Below are 20,766 nucleotides of genomic sequence, written 5' to 3' on the forward strand. Positions count from 1 at the left end.
TTCTTCCCCTCTCTAACCAGCTTCAACAATTGCACATGGATTAGAGTTCTCCAATTCAATAGAACTAATGGGATCTCTCTCTCTCTTCTTCTCTCTCTCTCTCTCTTTCTCCCTCTTTTCCCTCTCTGTGCCTCTCTCTCATTTAGAGTAGACATAGAAATATTTATTTATTTAATGAAACTTACTTAGAAATATATGAGAGGAGAAAAGAGATGGGAGCACAGGTAGCAAAGAAACATCAAGATGAATAAGAGAGAAACAAGTGATGGGAGGCTTGAAGAGCAAGCCAGAGATATTTACTAAGAGGAATTTGCTCATGTAATTACAAAGGGTATGGATTCCCATGATTTGCTACTTCCAAGTTTCAGAGGAATGAAAGTCAGTAATATAAGTCTAGTACAAGTCCAAAATTCTTAGAACCATGGGAACAATGCTGTAAATCCCAGTACAAGAGCAGAGAAAGATGAGACTAAATGTCCCAGATAAACTGTGAGATAGGAAAAATAAAGTGATTTATTTTTTTCACTAAATTTATTTATTCAATGGATTGAAAGGTGTCCATCTGCATTAAAAAGGGAAGTCCATCAATTCAAATGCTAATGTTTAGAAATATATACATCTTAAGTATATTTTAAATACATATATGTTTACATACATTTGTATTTTATTCAATCACTGTGAGATACAAAGTTCAAAAGTTGTTCATGATTGGGTTTCAGTCATACAACGGTCCATCTCTACACTGGTCCAAATGAACACTGGACAATGGTCCAAATGTACACTGTTCCTTCATCTGTATGCATTTCTCCCACTAATGTGTACATTACCCACCACCAATATCCCCATTTTTCCTCCCACCATCTACCCCCAGCCTACCTCTATTGCAGACACTGTATCTTGTTTCCACTATTCTTGGGTATTAGTCTCATATTATTTTTTTCCCCTTATTCCACAAATGTGTCCAATTGTTCTATGTCTGTCTCTTTCCTTCTGACTCATTTCACTCAGCATAATACTCTTCATGTCCATCTATTTATAAACAGATTTCATGACTTTATTTTTCTTGGTGGCTGTTTAGGATTTCATTGTGTTTCTATATCCAGTCATCTGTTCTCAGGTGAGGTTGTCTCAAGATTCTGGTTATAAAATTGAGCTTCCATATGACCCGGTGTTAAGCTTACATAGAAGAGAGCCTGAACCTGAGAGCAAGTCCGACAGGAGAGTGAAAATTGGAAGATGGAGATACAGCAGACCCTGGACACACTGTTTAGTTCCTGGACCCAGCTATTCCTAAAGGCATAGCCCAGTTCTTTTCTTTTTTTTGGGGGGGGTCACACCTGTCGATGCACAGGGATTCCTCCTGGCTCTGCACTCAGGAATTACTCCTGGTGGTGTCAGGCGACCATATGGGATGCTGGGAATCGAACCAGGGTCGGCCGCGTGCAAGGCAAACACCCTACCTGCTGTGCTATTGCTCCAGCCCTGAAGTTATTTCCTCTAGTATGAGCCATTCTAGATTTTTCAGAGGTCAGTATGAATTGAGTGTACTTCAATTTGAATTCAAACAAGACTGAACAATCTGTCTTTTGAAAAGTGACTTGGGTGCATGGAACTGGTCTAAGAAACAAAACAGAATCATTGTAAGAACTGTCATGTTAGCAAACAATTACCCCTTATGATAATTTTTTTCACAATAATACAGCGACATATATTAGGTTATGGTAATTCTCTTGTGACGGTAGTTATCTTGCCTAGTGATAAAAGAGAATTTCTTTTATCTATCATTAAATTTGAAGCTGTTCCTGGAACTACACATCTTCATATTGTTATCAGGAACTTATGATCTAGTGAGTCTAGATCATAAATTTGGACCAAAAATTTGGGGTAATACTTGAAATATTAGCCTCAACTTTTTTTTCAATACTTAAGCTGGAACCTACAATTTTATTAGTCATTAACAAGAGCAAAAACATTCATCTCTTGTACACGTCTGGTTCTCATTCAGAAGTTATTTTGTCTGGTTCTCATTCAGAAGTTATTTTGTCCTCGTTAGATTTTTTGACACTCTCTGGAGACAGTTTTCTCTGTCACACCTTGGAGAAAGGTTACTAAGATTACTGGTAGCTTCTAGTGATCTAGAATGGCTAAGAATGTTGGTAAGTATCCTGTTAGATACATGAAAGCATCTAAAAAATTAAAAGCATTATTGAACCCAAATTCACAGCAGGTTGAGGTTAAGAACACGCTATTAAAGATCTGCTTTGTGTTTTCCATCTCTCACCATAGATTAGGTGGAGAGGGCATAGATTAATCATAGCTACATCAGTATAAATAAGGACAGAATCCAATTTTTTTTTTATAGCTCTCCACAAGGGTTAGAGCAATAGCACAGTGGGTAGGGCCTTTGCCTTGCACACAGCCAACCCAGGAATAATTCCTCCATCCCTCTCGGAGAGCCTGGCAAGCTACCTAAAGTATCTCGCCTGCACAGCAGAGCCTGGAAGCTACCCGTAGTGTATTCGATATGCCAAAAACAGTAACAACAAGTCTCACAATGGAGATGTTACTTGTGCCCACTCGACCAGATCAATGAACAATGGGATGACAGTGATAACAGTGACAGTGATACAGCTATCCACAAAATTAGAGAATCCCTGCACTATTAAAGATGACTAAAACTAATACTATAGATGTAGTAGTTTTGTCACATAGCACGGAGATGTATCACATGGAAACAAGTGTTGAAATGAACCTATCCCATATAGCAAGGTCAATCAACAGGCTAGCTGCTTTCATTGAAGTCTTTCATTGGGTGTCTTTCATGCTGTTTACTCCTCTTTCATTCTTATCCTCTCCTACTGCTGATAAAGTCCCTCCATGTTTAACAAGTCAGTAGCCATGGGTAGTGACACATGGTTGGTACAGGTTTCAAGGCCACCTCGAACCCTCACTTTTCCTAAAGCAACTCCTTAGTTGACATAACTTGACAGTAACAATTCCTTCCATTTGAATAGTTCCTTAAGGTCATCAAAATAGATTCGAAGGCAAACTCTCCACAAACTTGATCTGGTCAGGTAAGGAAGGTAAGAAGCACACTTACATTACTTTCCTGATGCGAATACACAGTAATTAATAGGAGAATCAGTATGGGAGCCTGGTTTCTGTCTACTCTCTTTGCATCACTTAATGTCTGTTTTATAATATAAAGGAATTTTGCTCTTATTAACTAGTGATGCAATGAAAGTGTAAGAAATAAGTATTTAAGCATTTAAATCTTCCATTATTTTGAATTTATAAAGTATGAGTTCCAATTCTGGTGGTATATTTGAATTATTTGGATGAAGGATGTTGAAGTATACTTGGTGGTACCCACAGGTTACTCCTGGCTCTGTATTCAGGGATCAGGCCTAGTAGTGCTCAGGGCACCACATGCAGTTTCATGGATTGAACTTGGGTCATTTGAATGTAAGACAAGTGCCCTAATCTCTCTCTCTCCCTATCTCCCTATCTCCCTATCTCCCTATCTCCCTATCTATCTATCTATCTATCTATCTATCTATCTATCTATCTATCTATCTATCTATCTATCTATCTATCTATCTATCTATCTATCTCTCTGTCTGTCTGTCTGTCTGTCTGTCTATCTATCTATCTATCTATCTATCTATCTATCTATCTATCTATCTATCTACCTACCTACCTACCTACCTAACTATCTCTCTCTCTCTATCTACCTACCTATATATCTATCTGATCCTTGGACTATCATTTTCAAGTTGAAAGCAATGAATAATCCCAAGGAGACTGTAGTAGCCTAGATTAGGATATATAGTCTAATAGGAGTCAAAGTTTATTTAAAGTTCCCCAAGAACTGGAAAAAAATTGGAAAGATCAGAATATAAAGCTGAAGACAAAAAGAACTTTCCCAAAACTTGGAACTTTTTTTGTATAGTTTCTTTTAATAGTAATAGGAAAAGCATTTCTTAAAGTTTTTCCTATTACTATTAAAGTACTTTACATCTCGCTGAGGTTGAAAAAAATTAGTAAATGAAGGGTAGGTAATGCGAACTAAGTGATTCTCAGTGGAAGAGAAGCAAATAAGTAAGAAAGGGAGGAGAGAGTGGATTTGGAGTGATAGCACAGTAGATAGGGCTTTTGCCTTGCACGCAGCCAACCTGGGTTTGATTCCTCTGTCCCTCTCAGAGAGCCTGGCAAGTTACGGAGAGTATCCCACCCGCACAGCAGAGCTTGGTAAGCTACCTGTGGTGTATTCAATATGTCAAAAACAATAACAACAAGTCTCACAACTGAGATGTTACTGGTGCCTGTTCGAGCAAATTGATGAGCAATGGGACGACAGTGCTACAGAACTCTAATCAGAGGCATGAATATCAACTTTGTTTAGCTTTTAAAAACAAAGAAAAAAAAGTAGAGACAAAGAGAGTTGTAGAGAAGAGAGAAATCATTGTAGATATTTGTACATATGAGTCATACATGTATATATGCTAAGAGGTCCCAGTAGCTGTGATATCCCAATAGCAACCAAATTCTCCCTCCTGAGACGGCCCATGTGCTGCCTATGCCCATGTGTTGGCTGCCAAGCACACGTGGTGCCCGAGCACAGGTGTCACAAGCACAGGTGTCACCTGCATCTCTCCTCTTGAAGTGTGTGCTTTCATACCTAATGCTGGAATATCTAATGCTCCCTCTCCACTCTGGGGAAGCCCACAATCTCTCTCTCTCTTCCCCTCCCCTCTCTCTCTCCACCTCCTCAAAACTTCCAAATAAAACCTGTTATACTTTTTCAAAAACCCAACAAACAAATTTTCCCTGCCCAGATCAAAGACTTAATTCCAAGGCTGTAAACGGACAAGATGAGATTGAGTATCTTCTAATTCCAGAAAGTAACAAGTGCTCAATAAACAGGGCAGGAGCAATGTGGTAGAATCTGCAGTGGCCATGACTGAGACATTCTGAGTAACCTAATACCATACATTGGATATTTAGATGTTATATCTCCACCTGTAAATAAATGGCAATGAGAGACAATCTTCCTCACTGAAGGATTCCAAAGACTGTATGGAAACTACTCTCTCCCCTGGAATGTGGGAGGGACTTAGTGACTCACTCTCAAAGAATAAAAGTGAATAGAAAGGGGGCAGTAGAAAAGATAGAAGAGATCACATACCAAGTGATCACAGTAAACATCACTCTTGGATGCAGGAAGTAGCACTGAACTGTAGCACTGTCGTCCAGTTGCTCATCGATTTGCTCGAGCAGGCACCAGTAATGTCTCCATTGTGAGACTTGTTGTTAACTGTTTTTGGCATATCAAATACCCATGGGTAGCTTGCCAGGCTCTGCCATGCGGGCGAGACACTCTTGGTAGCTTGCCGGGCTCTCCGAGAAGGATGAAGGAATGGAACCCGGGTCGGCCGTGTGCAAGGCAAATGCCTGTACTATCGCTCCAGCCCAGGGAGTAGGTACTTCCAATAATATAATATGAAAAAGGCAGATCACACCTAGTACTCTTTCCAGAAACCCACATACTCAGTCTAAATGTAGAAAAATAACCGCAAAAATGAGGCGCATCTAACACCTAACCTGCACTCTTCAAAATAGTCATGGTTAGGAAAAGCAAGGAAAGATTGAGAAACTGACCAAAAACAAGGTGTGATGGATGAAACTTTGAGTCAAAGCAGCCTGGATTCCCCAACTAGGTCCCTGAACTGACATTAGCAGGGAAGAAATGGTAAAATATTGAAAAAATCTGGCATTAGTTAATGTAATAGCAATTCTTTAGTTTTGACAAATATATCCTAATTATGCAATATGTTAATAATAGAGAAATTTGTGTGAGAGTTATGCAGGATAATTTTTGTGGAGTCTTTCTATAAAAATCTAAACTTATCTCAAAACTTAAAGGTTTATTGAAAATCTATAATTTCCCTAACTTTGTGGGTGTGTGGTTCCCCCAGTTGATTCAAATCCTTGCCTATGGTTGAGAAACACCTTTCCCATAAGGTTTAAGAACATAATCTCTGGGGTCACAGAGATAGTACAGTAGGTAGGGCAGGGCACTGGCTTTGCAAGCAGCAAAACCAAGTTTGATCCCCGACATCCCACGGGCCTCCAAAAACTTCTAGGAGTGCTTCCTGAGTGCAGAGCCAGGAGTAACCCCTGAGCATTACTGAATGTAGCCCAAAAACTTAAAAAAAAAGTATCTTCCCACACATCTTCATGAGTATTACACTTACACATAGTGTTATCTGCAGAGAGTTAATTCCAAGTTCCTCGTGGATGCTTAAAACTGTGGAAAGCTACAACTTCTTTACATGCTATATTTTCCCACTTATACACGGATATTTATAATAAAATTTAATATATAAATTAAGCATGGTAAAATTTTTTTCTTTTTCTTTTTTCTTTTTGGGTCACACCTGGTGATGCACAGGGGTTACTCCTGGCTCTGCACTCAGGAATTACTCCTGGTGGTGCTCAGGGGACCATATGGGATGCTGGGAATTGAACCCGGGTCGGCCACGTGCCAGGCAAACGCCCTACCCGCTGTGCTATCTCTCCAACCCCAGGCATGGTAAAAATTCATAGCTTAGCTATTAATAGCATAGGAACAATAGCTCTTCATTAAAAATAGAATTATAAGATAAACTGTAAGATGATGGGATACGGGTCTCTCTTTTAAAATATATTATTTGGCCATAATATTTTCAGACTTCACAAAGAAAAACCAGAGAAGGCGGACTAATGTAGATGCGAGCACATAAGCACTACTTAATTTTTAAATAGTCAATGTTGGCTTTAAATGAATCATACTAAAGACACAACTTTGCAAATTGTCCTTTTCATTGTGCAGTATAGCATAATATCACAAAAGAATATGCATGCTGACTGATTCCTCCAGCCATTATTTTCTTAGTGATCCCTTCTCCCATGGAGGCAGAAGGAGAGTAGAAAAGGGGGGGTATACTGGAGATATTGGTGGTGGGGAATGTGCACTGGTGGAGGGATGGTGTTTGATCATTGTGAGATTGTAACCCAAACATGAAAGCTTGTAACTATCTCACAGTGTTTCAATAAAAAAAAATATGCATGTACACCATTTTGTCAATACTCTTTTCTTGGTAGACATCCAGTTTGTCACATTCTGTTTTCACCACCTTGTTTCCTCCAATGTGGCTGTGATGTCAGTTTCAATGCCCTGGGCTCCTATTTTCACAGATGGCTTTATGATCCCTCTCTAACAAAAGGTTTATGTTCTCTCTCTGTCTGACCCAAATCTTTTTCTGTTCCCAGTTGAACACTACCCCATTCCGAAGGGGCACCTGCATTTCTGGTTTGGGATTTTCTCTTTGCCCTCTCAGGCCCTGAGCCACAAAAGTTTTGTCCCTGTGCACTGAGCCAGGAGGTATTTAGGTTGCTCAGCAACATGGGATAGCAAAAATGAAGAACTGGACAGCAAGTTGAGTCTGGTTAGAAACACACACGGTGGGGGTATAGGATGGGGGTTGGGGGAGGATAAGCTCTCTTGTGGCTCTCCTCCTGTGTTTTTCTTTTTCTTCTCCTTTTTTATTTTTGTTGTTGTTTATTTGCTTGGTTTTCTTTTCTTTCTTCACTGCAGAAGTGCACACCCAGTGGTGCACAAGAACCTCCTTCCCAGTGTGGTACTTGAAGACTATGCAGTGCCAGGGACGGACCTTGGGGCTCACGCATGCAAAGCGTGCATTCCAGCCTTTTGAGCTATCTCCCCGCTCTCAAGTTCATTGCTTTACGGATAGCCCTAGGGCAGCTCTGAGCTGTAGATCAACTCTTGCCTGTCCCTACTTGCTGCTACTCTTCTATGAGTTACATTTTCACTTTGAATAAAATATAACCCTCCTACTGCAATCCCAGAGACCCATATTTTCTTTCCCTATTTCTCTGACTTGTCACCTCTCTCCTTTCCCTACTCCTCTACAGTCACCTGGTCACTTGTCGGCCTATGGGAGGTACCGAACCCTGCTACATTTCAGTGTCTCTGCAGTGTCTCTGAAATATTTGAATGAGAGGCACCATCTCCCCTCTTGATGCTGTGCTAAAAGGTCACCTCTCACCACCTTATTCTTGTATTATTCTTGTATGACTTTATGATCCCTCTCTAACAAAAGGTTTATGTTCTCTCTCTGTCTGACCCAAATCTTTTTCTGTTCCCAGTTGAACACTACCCCATTCCGAAGGGGCACCTGCATTTCTGGTTTGGGATTTTCTTTTAATGTTCAGCACTGCACACTAGGTACTCCCTGCCTTGCACATTTGATTATCTGTGAATGCTCGCATTGTACTTGCCTTCTTTTCTAAATTTATGTTCTAAATGAGAATAGGAGCCTGACTGTCAGGTTTACTCTCCATCCTTCACATTTGATGCATATGAGAACTTAACAATACAATATTGAAGAGATAAGTAACATCAATAATGGTGAAATGTCTGAGATCTTTCGCTGTTTGCAAGCAAATAAGTTAGCTCTCCATGGATTAGGAGATGCTTCCTATAAATGTTCTCCCAGATTCCAGGGCCAGAAATGATGGAAAGTTTCTCCCAATGCTAGCAATAGCAAGAAGATCAGCATGTCTAATGGTCCGTTGAACCCCGATTTCTCCGAGACAATGCTGAAGGAACAAGATGGCACATGCTCACGGTCAAGAGCATTGCAAGCAAGGAAGTCTGAGCTCAGAGAATCTATGACAGGTGGGATGCAGACTCACGTATTTCCCCAGAGGGAGATTGTTTTCCAAGTCAAAAAAGCCAACCTGCTTTATACGCTATCTCCCAGGTACCAACAAACAAACAAACACTCTACAAACAACCTTAAAAAATGGTTTATAACAAAGCCGAACAGAAATACAAGTGAGTCTGCCTCTTTTGTCCACTCGCTGCCTGGTGCCACTACTAGGGTCCACTTCAACAGATTTGATTGTTGTAGCTCCTTCATATAAGTGGTGCCATGTAGAACTTGCCCTTGTGTGTCTGACTAATTTCACTTATAGTTACATCATCCTACATGATCACAAAGATGGGATTTTCTCAATGAAGTAGTTCAAAAATGAGTTGTCTTCTAACCAAAGAAGGATGGAAATTCTATTTGTATAACCAGCCTTTGATGAACTGTATCATTGTATCACTGTCATCCCATTGATCATCAATTTGCTTGAGCGGGCACCAGTCATGTCTCCATTCATCCTAGCCCTGAGATTTTAGCAGCCTCTCTTTACTCATTCTTCCCAGCAGTGTACATTGGAGGCTCGTTCAGGGTCAGGGGAATGAGACCTATCATTGTTACTCTATTTGACATATTGAGTACGCTACGGAGAGCTTGCCAGGCTCTGCCATGCAGACAGGATGTTCTCGGTACCTTGCCAGGTTCTCTGAGAGGGAAAACTAGGCTATAAGAGGTCGTGCGGCCACTAATGTGGCCAGGTGCTTCTGGGAGCATTGTTTTATAGTCTCTGGATCTTGGCTGTTGATAGGATTACATGGCACATGGGGCAGTTTGTGGGTGTGCTGCCAAGCTACTGGAAAATGGGGGGTCTTGGTGGAGGAAGCCCAGTCCCAATTCTAGCAGCCTTGGAGATCTCAGCCCTGGGTCCCGCACACCTGCGTTCCTCTGCCAGTTCCTTCATGCGTGAGGCTCCTCTGAACATGTGGAGAGGGCCCTTGAGCATGGCTGTGGCTGGGTTCTGGAGGTCTTTGGCTGCCCGGGCTCTGCTCAGGGCAGGGAGGGAAACTCAACCTGCTCCCCTCCGAGGGACCCCGGTGAGGACAGCCAGGTGTGGGGGCAAAAGACTGATATGATATGATTAACTACCATATTTAAATACTGACTAACTATATAAAGAAACCTGGCACAGTGATAGTGAATGCGAACTTTAAGTGTGTCCAAAATCATCTTGAGCCTGTAGATTTCCCACTGGATATATGGAAGTGAGTAAGGATCCATCACACAGAGGTGGGAATGGTGCTTCAGAAAATTGCAGGATCCCAAACACATGATTAGAGCACAAAACAAGGAATTTTGGAGGTAGGTGGGAAATAATGTACAGAAAGTAAAGAAGACCAGAGTGAGTCTCTGAGCTGGCCAATCACAGGTAAAGGAATCTCTGAGTGGATACCCTCATTTTGCTTATCCTTGCATCCCAGCCTCCATGTACTCTGCCTGCATAGAGAGAGTGCTCAGTATTTGTGGAAATTATATTAGAATGGATCAAAATGTAAAAGAGTAGAAGGTTTGGAACTTGGTTCTAAACAGGTAGGGAACTTGTTTCTTGGAAGCGTCTCATGTCCTATAAATCTTAACAGTAATGCATGGGCTTCTGATTCCCAAACCTTGAAATAAAAAGTAAAACATCACACCTTGTTTTTCTTTTTTTTTTCCCTTTTTGGGTCACACCTGGCAATGCACAGGGGTTACTCCTGGCTCTGCACTCAGGAATTACCCCTGGTGGTGCTCAGGGGACCATATGGGATGCTGAGAATTGAACTCGGGTCAGCCACATGCAAGGCAAATGCCCTACCTGCTGTGCTATTGCTCCAGCCCCCACACCTTGTTTTTCTACATCTTGGTGAATCAGACATATCTGTACTCTTATGTTGTAATGCGCATTTCTAGAAAGTTAATTATGAAAAAGTATAGCCACCTATTGAAGGCATAATATCTTTCAGGTAGTTCTGATAAGGATGCAAGCTAACAATATTTGATAAAAACAAAAATAATGAAGCAATTCCATTATTACCCTCTGACCTAAAGACCCACTGCATACATAATGTAGTCTTAATTACTTGTGTGAGAATTTTTAAAAAACCTAAGTATCTTATCAAAAGAGAGCTAGCTAAAAACAAAAAACAAAACAATGGCATGTTATAGAGCTACGGAATGGAATCCTTCTAATGAAAACACTATTTAAAGAATGATATAAAATCAGAGCATTGTTTTAAGACACACTGAGAATATACAGTAACATAATAGGAGACTAACACCTAAGGACAGTAGAAATAAGAGTCAGGAGGATCGATCCACGGCTTGGAAGCCAATCCCATGCACTGGGGGGAAAGGTAGCTGGGATGGAGAAAGGTCCACTAAGTAAATGATGGTTGGAGGGATTGCTCGGGATAGTAGATGCGTGCTTAAAGTAGACTATGGGCCAAACCTGATGGATGCTTGATACCTGTATTGCAAACCATAACACCCAAAAGGACAGAGAGAATAAGAGGGAATGTGCCTGCCACAGAGGCAGGGAGTGGGAAGGGGTGGGTGTGGGGGGGAGGGATATTGGGAACATTGGTGGTGGAGAATGGGCACAGGTGGAGGGATGGGTACTCGAACGTTGTTTGACTGAAACGAAATCATGGAAGTTTGTAAGTCTGTAATTGTATCTCATGGTGATTCATTAAAATAAAAAAAGTCACTGTCACTGTCATCCCATTGCTCATCGATTTGTTCGAGCGGGCACCAGTAACGTCTCTCATTGAGAGACTTATTGTTACTGTTTCTGGCACATCCAATACGCACGGGTAGCTTGCCAGGCTCTGCCGCGCAGGCTCCATACTCTCAGTAGCTTGCCGGGCTCTCCGAGAGGGGCAGAGGAATCGAATACGGGTCGGCTGGGTGAAAGGCAAACCTCCAACCGCTGTGCTATCGCTCCAGCCCATAAAAAAAAGTAAAAATAAAAAATAAAATAAATTTTTTAAAAAAGACACTTTGAGAGAGATTCTACTTACGCTTATACTTGTGACGAGTGCTTCTCAGATTGGAGGTGAAAGCTAACACCCTGGACCTTGGGGGAAAAAAAGATGGGGGTCAGGGTTGTAATCAAGGGAGACATGAGCTGTATATGAGATGTTACCTCGGTGGGGGTGAGTATTGTGCAGTGTAGCAGAATGCGTCAGTAGGGGCCAAGTCGCTAGACTCTGACACAAATTTGAGTCCTGCACTTTTTGTCTCCTTGTTGTGAGACCTTGGGTCATCACTTAGGTATTCCTGAGCCTCTTTTCTCAGTTCCCTCCTGGGGAATTAAGGAACTTCCAAGTTTCAATGCAAGTGAAGTGCTTGGTACACTGTACAGCACACAGGAATTCATCAAAGAAAGGCTGGCTATTAATATCCTGCAGCTTGTATAATTAAAATGAGCTTAAAATATTGTTCAGCAAATAAAGGAAGAACAGGAAAAAGGAGGAAGGGGAAGAGTCTCCACTGCTCTTTGCAGAGGAAGGGCAGGCTGGCATGGGGCGAGCATGTTTACACAACAAAACCATCCTCTTGAATCATCTTAAAATGTCATCCTCTTCCTCCCACACTAGGGGTAATTATCATGGCTGGGAGCTATTTCTTTAACACATACCCAATCATCGGTGGCAGCCCAAGAGTTCAGAGACAGGGAAATGTCTTTCTTTCTCTTTTCCTCTCTCTTTCTTTTTTAACATAATCTAAATTTAACAAGCCCATTAAAGCAAATGTTTCAACAGGCGACATTGAACTGATTACAATATTTAATAAATCCTACTCCCAAACGAGGGCTTTTAAATGCCAGCGAGGTACCAAAATTGTACTGCATTCATCCCTTTTGTGCCAAGATCTTGTGGGAGTGCTTCAAGGGAAACCCCTTTTGTGCTCCGTCAAAGGGAGGGAAATAATTATGATCACCTTTTAAAGTGCCATTTATAGTTCCTGATTTCTCTTGATAAAGCTGCGATCCAGCCTCCCATCCCCCTCCGCCCCTCGCTGGCACCCCTCCCCCACTACTGTGAGCTGCCGTTTTCACAGAGGAACAAAACCCCTCTGTTCTCAGACCCTCCCACAAGGCCCTGGATGTCACCACTTTCCTCCTACCTGCTCTGTCGTGGAAATGACATGAGAGATTGCATGATCATCATTCTGGACTTGGCTCAGCGGTAAAACAGAGGGGTGGTTGGGGCTGGAGCGATAGCACAGCGGGGGGGGGGGGGGGGGGGGCTTTGCCTTCCACCCAGCAACTGACCCGGGTTCGATCCCCAGCATTCCATATGGTCCCCCGAGCACTGCCAGGAGTAATTCCTGAGTGCAGAGTCAGAAGTATCCCCTGAGCATTGCGGGGTGTGACTCAAAAATTAAGAAAAAAATTAACAGAGGGGTGGGGAAAAAAATGAGGATTTCTCTATGCTAGCCTATGTCTTTCTGATTATAGTTCCAGAGCCTCTTCCCGTTGCTAAACGACTAGGGGAAAGATGTATTTACCATGAAACTAGATTCTGTGACGACCCCACCTCCTGCTCCCTAGATATGTATATCTTTCTTATATATGGACAAGAGTCATTGTGTCTTAATGGAAGTGCTGTCCTTCTGGGGTCTGCAAGGGTGGAGTCTGGATGGCGGGGACCTCCCCATTCTGCAGACAGCTTTCCTATTACTAAGAAGAAGGAAACACACTAGTTACTTCTTCCTGGTAACAGTTGCCTTCTCCCCAGTAAGACGGGAAACAGGGATGCAAGGGTCTGACCTCACAGGGATTGTGTTTCTCAGATGGTCTTTCTTTCAGGTTTTTTTTTTTTCTTTTTGGGTCACACCTGGCAATGCACAGGGGTCACTCCTGGCTCTGCACTCAGAATTACTCCTGGCGGTGCTCAGGGGACCATATGGGATGCTGGGAATCGAACCTGGGTCGGCCGCTTGCAAGGCAAACATCCTACCTGCTGTGCTATCACTCCAGTCCCGGTCTTTCTTTCAAAGTGTCCGAGTACATTGGTATCAGCAAACCCTGGCAATCAGCAAACCCTGATACCAAACACCAACTCCTGCCCGCACCTCTTTCCTACAGCACCGTGCTTGCAGGTGCGAGCCTGTGCCCCCAGCCCCTGGCCCCTTGGTCTCTCAGGGGCAGCCTATTTGCTCTGAACTAGACAGTGCTATAGAGGGAGGGAATTTCAGCATCTCTGTCTGCAGCTTTTTCTTCTCTCAACTCTGATTCTCCCCCCCCCCACCTTTTTGGATATGAAATTTACTGACCTTGGTGGCTTATGGCTTTTGTAGGTTTCTGAAAGAGTTGCAGCTTTTAAAGATTTGGGATTTATAGCTCATAAAAAGAAGGGGAATATCAGCCTCTGAAAATCCCCACTGCCTGGTCCCAGCCTCGGGGTACCTACCCTTAACTTAAGTCAGCATTCACAGCCTGAAGGGAGCCGTGCTTTCCTGGAAGACCCTCATCCTGGGGCCTGATGGGAGGCACAGAAATGAATCAACCAGGTCCCAGGTTCCCGGGAGGAAGGGAGAAGAAGCCGGAAAGGCATGCATCATCTGTGTTTTCCTGCCTGGTGCCTGTGGCTGCTTCGAAAACTGCCCAGAGAGCCCCCTATATCAGACGGGCTGACAGCCTCACGCCCCTCTGGTTCCCAGGGAAATCATGCTTTGGTTGATCAGAGGCTTTGCTGGGAACACCAGCCTTGGCATAAATATGCAGCAGAGAGGTGGATGCCCTGCTGAAGATGAGCTGTGTGTTTCTGTGCCCAGCAGCCCGGCAGCTCTCTAGCTGGCTCCTCACCTCTCCTCCCAGACCAGCAGCACAGGAAAGGGTCCAATGCTTGGAACGTACATAATTCTTCCTGCACAGATCCAAAGCCACTTGAAATTGTTGGAGAATGGAGGCACAACCTACTTTATACCCCAGGATCAAATGTGTTGCTTGATACACAGGAAAAACTAGATATTTGTTGGATTTGTACCCCCACCTCACCCCCATGGGGAAGGAGGTCTCCATCCATGCAAAAACTCACCCCTAACTCTACCCATCTCTCTTGTCCGACTTTTTTTCCCCCCAACAATGCAGGTTGAAAAACAAGAAATTAGGTAGAGGATTTATTCCAAAGATAAGCTGGAATATATTACAATGGGAATCAATATGAAAATCATCTTTGATCTAAAAAATATCCTATCTAGGAATTATCCTATTAATTGTAAATATAAAGAATGCCTGGCCGCCCACCTATGAGAAGGTCAGACTTCTCCGTCAAGACCTTAAATGAATGGTTTGCGGCTCTTCATGTTCCTGGAGTGAGCAGATGCCATTGGGCTACACTAGCATGGGACAGGGACACATGGAGACGTTGCTGGCCCCCACTCGAGCAAATCGATGAGCAATGGGATGACAAGTGATACAAGTGATAACTTTAAACCTAAACTTTACCTATATCAATATAGTAACATAATGCCGCAGACAGCAATGCATGTACAAAGCACAGCTACATCTGATGACAGTGAAATTTTCCATCTACTTTCACAAACTTGGAATAATGGTCCCACGAGACATCTACATCCCAACACCACAAGCTTTATATATACATCTTTTGACATGACAGAAGGAAGTTGGCTGAAGTGATTAAGTAATGGGACAATTATCTTGGATTTCTCCGGTGGATTCAATCTAACCACAAGTTCCCTTTAAATGGGAAGCAGGAGGTTTGGGAACGGAAATGGGAGTGGTGAGGAACCTGTGAGCAGAGCAATCTGACAGGTTTCAAAGGCAAAGGGCAAGGAAACAGTCTCCCCTGGACCTCCAGAAAGAATGAGGCCTTCCCTTCTGACCCAATTTTAAAAAATTCTGACACCCTGAGCTACTAGAATCCATGTACTGGTGGAAAACACTAAGTGAATGAAAAATCATTAAAGTAACAAGTAATTTATACAGTACCTGAGTTCTCAGGTGCCCCCAACCACCGTGTAGCACTGTCTGTAGCACTGTCGTCCCGTTGCTCATCGATTTGCTCGAGCGGGCACCAGTAACATCACCGTTGTGAGACTTGCTATTACTGTTTTTGATTATTTTTTCTTTTTTGCATCATACCCCACGATGCACAGGCGTTACTCCTGGCTCTGCACTCAGGAATTACCCCTGGCGGTGCTCAGGGGACCATATGGGATGCTGGGAATTGAACTCGGTTTGGCTGCATGCAAGGCAAACTCCCTACCCGCTGTGCTATTGCTCCAGCCCCCTGTTGTTACTGTTTTTGGCATATCGAATATGTCACGGGTAGCTTGCCGGGCTCTGCTGTGTGGGCGAGATACTCTCGGTAGTTTGCTGGGCTCTCTGAGAGGGGCAGAGGAATCGAACCTGGGTTGGCCGCTTGCAAGGCAAACGCCTTACCTGCTGTGCTATGGCCCCAGCCCTCCCAACCACCCGACACAGTTTCTTCTCCCTCTCATTTCATCTATTTTCAAAGGTGGGATATATCTATATATAGAGAGAGATGAGATCAATGTATAGATTCATGAAATATATAGAGGTAGCATAGATAATGTTAATGCATAAATGTTGAATATACTAAGTAAGGGTCTGTGCATATGTATGCACATATATATTTACCTTATATACAAGTTATATTTACCCTCTATGTCCACCTATCGTGATTGCCCTTTTTCCCTAACCATTTTATCGAGACCTTTCCATGTCAATGCATGCAGGTATGCTTCTGTTGCTTCAAAATATGTTCTATTTGGGGCCTGTACTCAGAATTGCTCAATGGGCTTCTTACAGTACATTGATTAAGGATTGCTTCTCGGGAACCCAGAGAACCAAGAGGTTGAGGATTGAACTCTAGTCTCCTGCGTGCGGAGGGTCTGCACTGGTCATTTGAGTTATCTCTCTAGTCCCAGAGAGATGTTTCTCAGTATGGAAGGAGCCAGCAGGAAACTCCTGGAGATCCAGTCTCTTTTCACTTCTTGTTCTTGACTACCTTGACCTGAGGGTTACACCTGCCCACTTCCATAGTTCCCTGAAGAATTTATGGGTAGTTCCATGGGCAGAGATTAGGGGATAAATTCTCTCTTAGATTGTACATTCTGTGCGCTTTTCTCTGCCCCTTCTATCACATTTGCTGCTTCTTTAAAAAAGAAAGAAAACACAAACAAACCAGAAGAATTAATGTAAGTAGTGGCTGAACACAGTGTAGTGGTCCCTGAAAGGAAATGACCAACGCAAGTGGCACTTATTTCTTAAAACCAGGTAATCTGGGTTCAGACTCTGATTGGCCACTTACTAGGTTTGTGAACTGTCTGTTGTTTGATCTTGGAAGGCAGTTTCTGACTGTGTCTGTTTCATCTTAAATATTGAAGCTCAAATTAAACTTACTGCCATGAATTAAGTACTAGTGCAGTGCCAATACCACGTGCAGGCTTCTGGATTCTCAAATAACTCAGGAAAGTTCTTATATTCACCATGATGGTTTTTTTGGTTGAAATAGTAGGTATTGAGCAAATATACTGATATGTGGAGAAGAATTCTTCCAGCAGTGCTTTTCCAATGAGGTCACCGAGAGACCTTCATTCACTCCAAGGTGACAAGTGACAACATGAGTGGCATGTCACCAACAAAGAAGCTCACCTGAACTCAGTTTGTGGTTGGCTACGTAAGCATGGAGCATGGCCCCACCCCAGTGCCAAATGAGGACATGTCACAATCATCTCAAAATAGTCATTTGCCATTAATCACACTGCTAGCACAAGAAAATATATAGCGACTCTCTTTCAGGTAGGATAATTCGTAACTACTTAAAGATCTTAACCCTGAGTTGGTAAGGGGTCAGTCCTGAAGACCTTTGGAATGAGCAGGGTTTAAATCAACCAAATTGGCCTGTTAGCACCGTCAAAGTAAGTCTTTTCACTTGTCCTTCATTCCAAGTTCTCTCCCTTCCCCTAACACTAACAAGATCCTTAATAATCTAAAAGCTGCCTAAAAGCTTTTGTAGACAAAATCTGTCTACACTAAGCTCTGCCTTTGTGACTTGCGATGGGTTAAATGCCAGCCAAAGTCATCTTTCCGGTAAGTCTCAACTTATCAGAAGTTTCTTTTTTGTACAGATGAACCCAAGTCTAGAGAGGCTGAGTAATTTATTTTCTATCACAATGCTCCATGCTTAGAGCAAAGATTGAAGTCATCTCCCACATGATCATCATCTCAGCATCCTCTCCCCCCCCCACACACATTGACTACCATGGCCACCACAGACAACTGGCATGTTACACGTATCACTGTCATCCCGTTGTTCGTCAATTTACTCGAGCTGGCACCAGTAACGTCTCTATTACACTCAGCCCTGAGATTTTACAAGCCTCTCCTTACTCCTATTTCACGATTGGAGACTCTTTCAGGGTCAGGGGAATGAGACCTATCATTACTGTTTTTGGCATATTGAATACTCCACAGGTAGCTTGCCAGGGTCTGCCATGCGGGCTGGGTACTCTCTGTAGCTTGCCGGGCTCTCCGAGAGGTATGTATATATCTGTTACTGTATTTGGGATATGAATACGTCATGGGGAGCTTCCCAGGATCTCCCACGTGGAAAATGGACTCTCGGTAGCTTATCAGGTTCTCCAAGAGGGAGAACTAGGCTATTAGATGTATTCCGGGAGCTTGGTTTTATAGTCACTGGATGTTGGCCATTGATGGAATTACGCTGCACCAGGGGCAGTCTCTGGGTGTTACTGCCTAGCTACTGGAAAATGGGGGAATCTGGGTGGAAGAGGCCCAGTCCCGATCCGAGCAGCCCTGGTGATCTCGGCCCCGGGTCCCACACACCTGGGTTCCTTTGACAGCTCTCCCATGCGTGAGGCTCTTCCGAATGTGTGGAGACTGGCCCTGAGCATGGGTGTGGCTGGGTCCCAGAGGTCCTCAACTGCTGAGACTCTGCTCGGTGGAGGGGGAGGAGGGAAATGCAACCATCCCCTCCGATGGGCATAATATACATATCCCCAGAAAATATTACGAGCTTCTCGTATCTTCCTTAAAGCTTACCTCCAAAAGGAAGACTTTTGTGGGTCGTTCAAACTTATATTAACCTACTTGTCCATGCAATCACAAATAGTTTATACTGAGGATAATAAGAAATAAATGGAGACCTAAGTCATGAGAATAAGTGGGTAAAGAGGGGTAAATGGGAACCATGTTCTTGGTCAAGAAAGTGGGTGCAACTGTCGATCTGTGGAGGATACTAGATCTGGACTAGCACCTTGTTGCCTTCAATGCTGAAGAAGTGACAGAGTTAAATGTTTGCTGGGGGAGAAAGCCTGGCATTTGCGCAGTCTTCAAAATCATTATTTTAACTGTTAAGTGTTTAAATTCCTTGGACCCTGGGCCAAATCCCAAATCACCCTATTATTCACAGCTCTCAGAGTACTGTATGCTTTATTGCTTTTTAAAAGTACACGGGAAAACTATAAAAGCAATTATTTAACATTCATAATAGCTATTTTTTTCCTAATATGTATTATAAGTTGCTTGAAAAGAAAAATAATTTCTGGTGTACTCTCAAATTTATTGAGCCAATCTTTAAAACAGTTTGGCACTTAGTAGACTTTCAATAAATACTTGATGAATAGGTAAATGAATAAATGAATACCATGCTATAAAAGGTGTGTCCTTCTCTTAGACCTTTTCTTACTGATCTGTGGCACCACATACGGTCCCTTGAGTAGTGCCGGGGGTAGAGTCAGGAGTAAACTTTGAGCACCACTGGGCAAGGCCCTGAAACGAAAACCAAAAACAGATCTTTTCTTACACTCTTTGTGAGGACTGACCTCTGAGAGATGGAAAGTTGTTCTAGCCGCAAAGATAGGGGGTCATGTGAACTGACTTGTGTATCCCCTGAGTTGATAGGTTAATGCCTCAGTTCCCACTGTGACTGTATTTGGAGACAGAGACTTTATGGAGCCACTGATGGTTAAATGAGGTCATAGGGATGAGCCCTGATGCTGTGAAATAAGGCTACATATAAGATCCAGCATTGAAGAGCTCACTCTCCTCCATAAATGGAGAGAGAAAGCAGCTTTGTATGAACCAGAAAGTGAATATTTGCTAAAAACCAAGTAAGCCAGCACCTTGACTTGATATTTCAGTTGCAGACTTCTAAGACTATACATTTCTGTTTGTTTCAGCCAATCTTAACTCAACTGTTTTATAAGACCAGCACTTGTCCTGCTTAATTGTCCAATGAACAGCAATTATAACCAAGGGGATAGACCAATGGTTTTCATTGGTCTGTGAACTGGCACCAGTACGTGCACAGCAGCTCAGAATCACAGAGTTAAGCCCCTGGGTCAAAGGTATTTGTTCTGGAGGCTCTACCTGACTCACACCAAAGCTTAGAGGTTAAGTGCACGAGCTCAGAATCCTGATTTGCCCAAGTTCAAGTGTTTGTCTCTGCAATGCACTCTGAGTTTCATTAATGATCCTTTCTGTGCCTCCTTTTCCTCGTCTGCACAATGAATGGAAATTTCATTCATCGATCTCACAGGGTCTGGGGGATAAGATAACTGATGAGAAGGGCTTAGAGTAGAACTTGGGACGGAGATAAATTACATGGATGAGGCAGGTTGTTTCCAAAGGTGGCCACTGTATCGCTTCTCAGCCTTTTGGCTAAGATCAAGTGTAGTATCCAAAGGTGGCCACTGTTCAGTTTCCTGTGCTCATTCTCAGTTTATCAGACCTCATGCTCCATTGCAGTGATGTTCCTTCTCTCTTGCAAAGAGGAGGCCTTTATGCTCCTTCTCCCAAAATCTATGTTTTCTGGACTTGCGTTTGTTAAAATGGAAATGAGGAAGGCAGACACCTCTCTACATACTGATTGGATATTATAGACCAATCTGATTGGTCATTATGTAGTCATTATGTAGATTGGCCTCTACCTAGGTCACTCATTGGTCACTAAACAGACAATGTGACTGGTTGGATTTTCTATGATTCATTTTCATACCG

General features: G+C 42.9%; 1 pseudogene; it reads left to right on the forward strand.

The window, feature by feature from the left end:
• The first annotated feature begins 20,407 nt into the window (after window positions 1-20,407).
• On the forward strand, window positions 20,408-20,502 carry LOC129404468 (U2 spliceosomal RNA; annotated as a pseudogene).
• The last annotated feature ends 264 nt before the right edge of the window (window positions 20,503-20,766 follow it).

The sequence above is a fragment of the Sorex araneus genome, chromosome 4 (genome assembly GCF_027595985.1).
Source record: "Sorex araneus isolate mSorAra2 chromosome 4, mSorAra2.pri, whole genome shotgun sequence".
In the NCBI taxonomy this organism is placed as follows: Eukaryota; Metazoa; Chordata; class Mammalia; order Eulipotyphla; family Soricidae; genus Sorex; species Sorex araneus.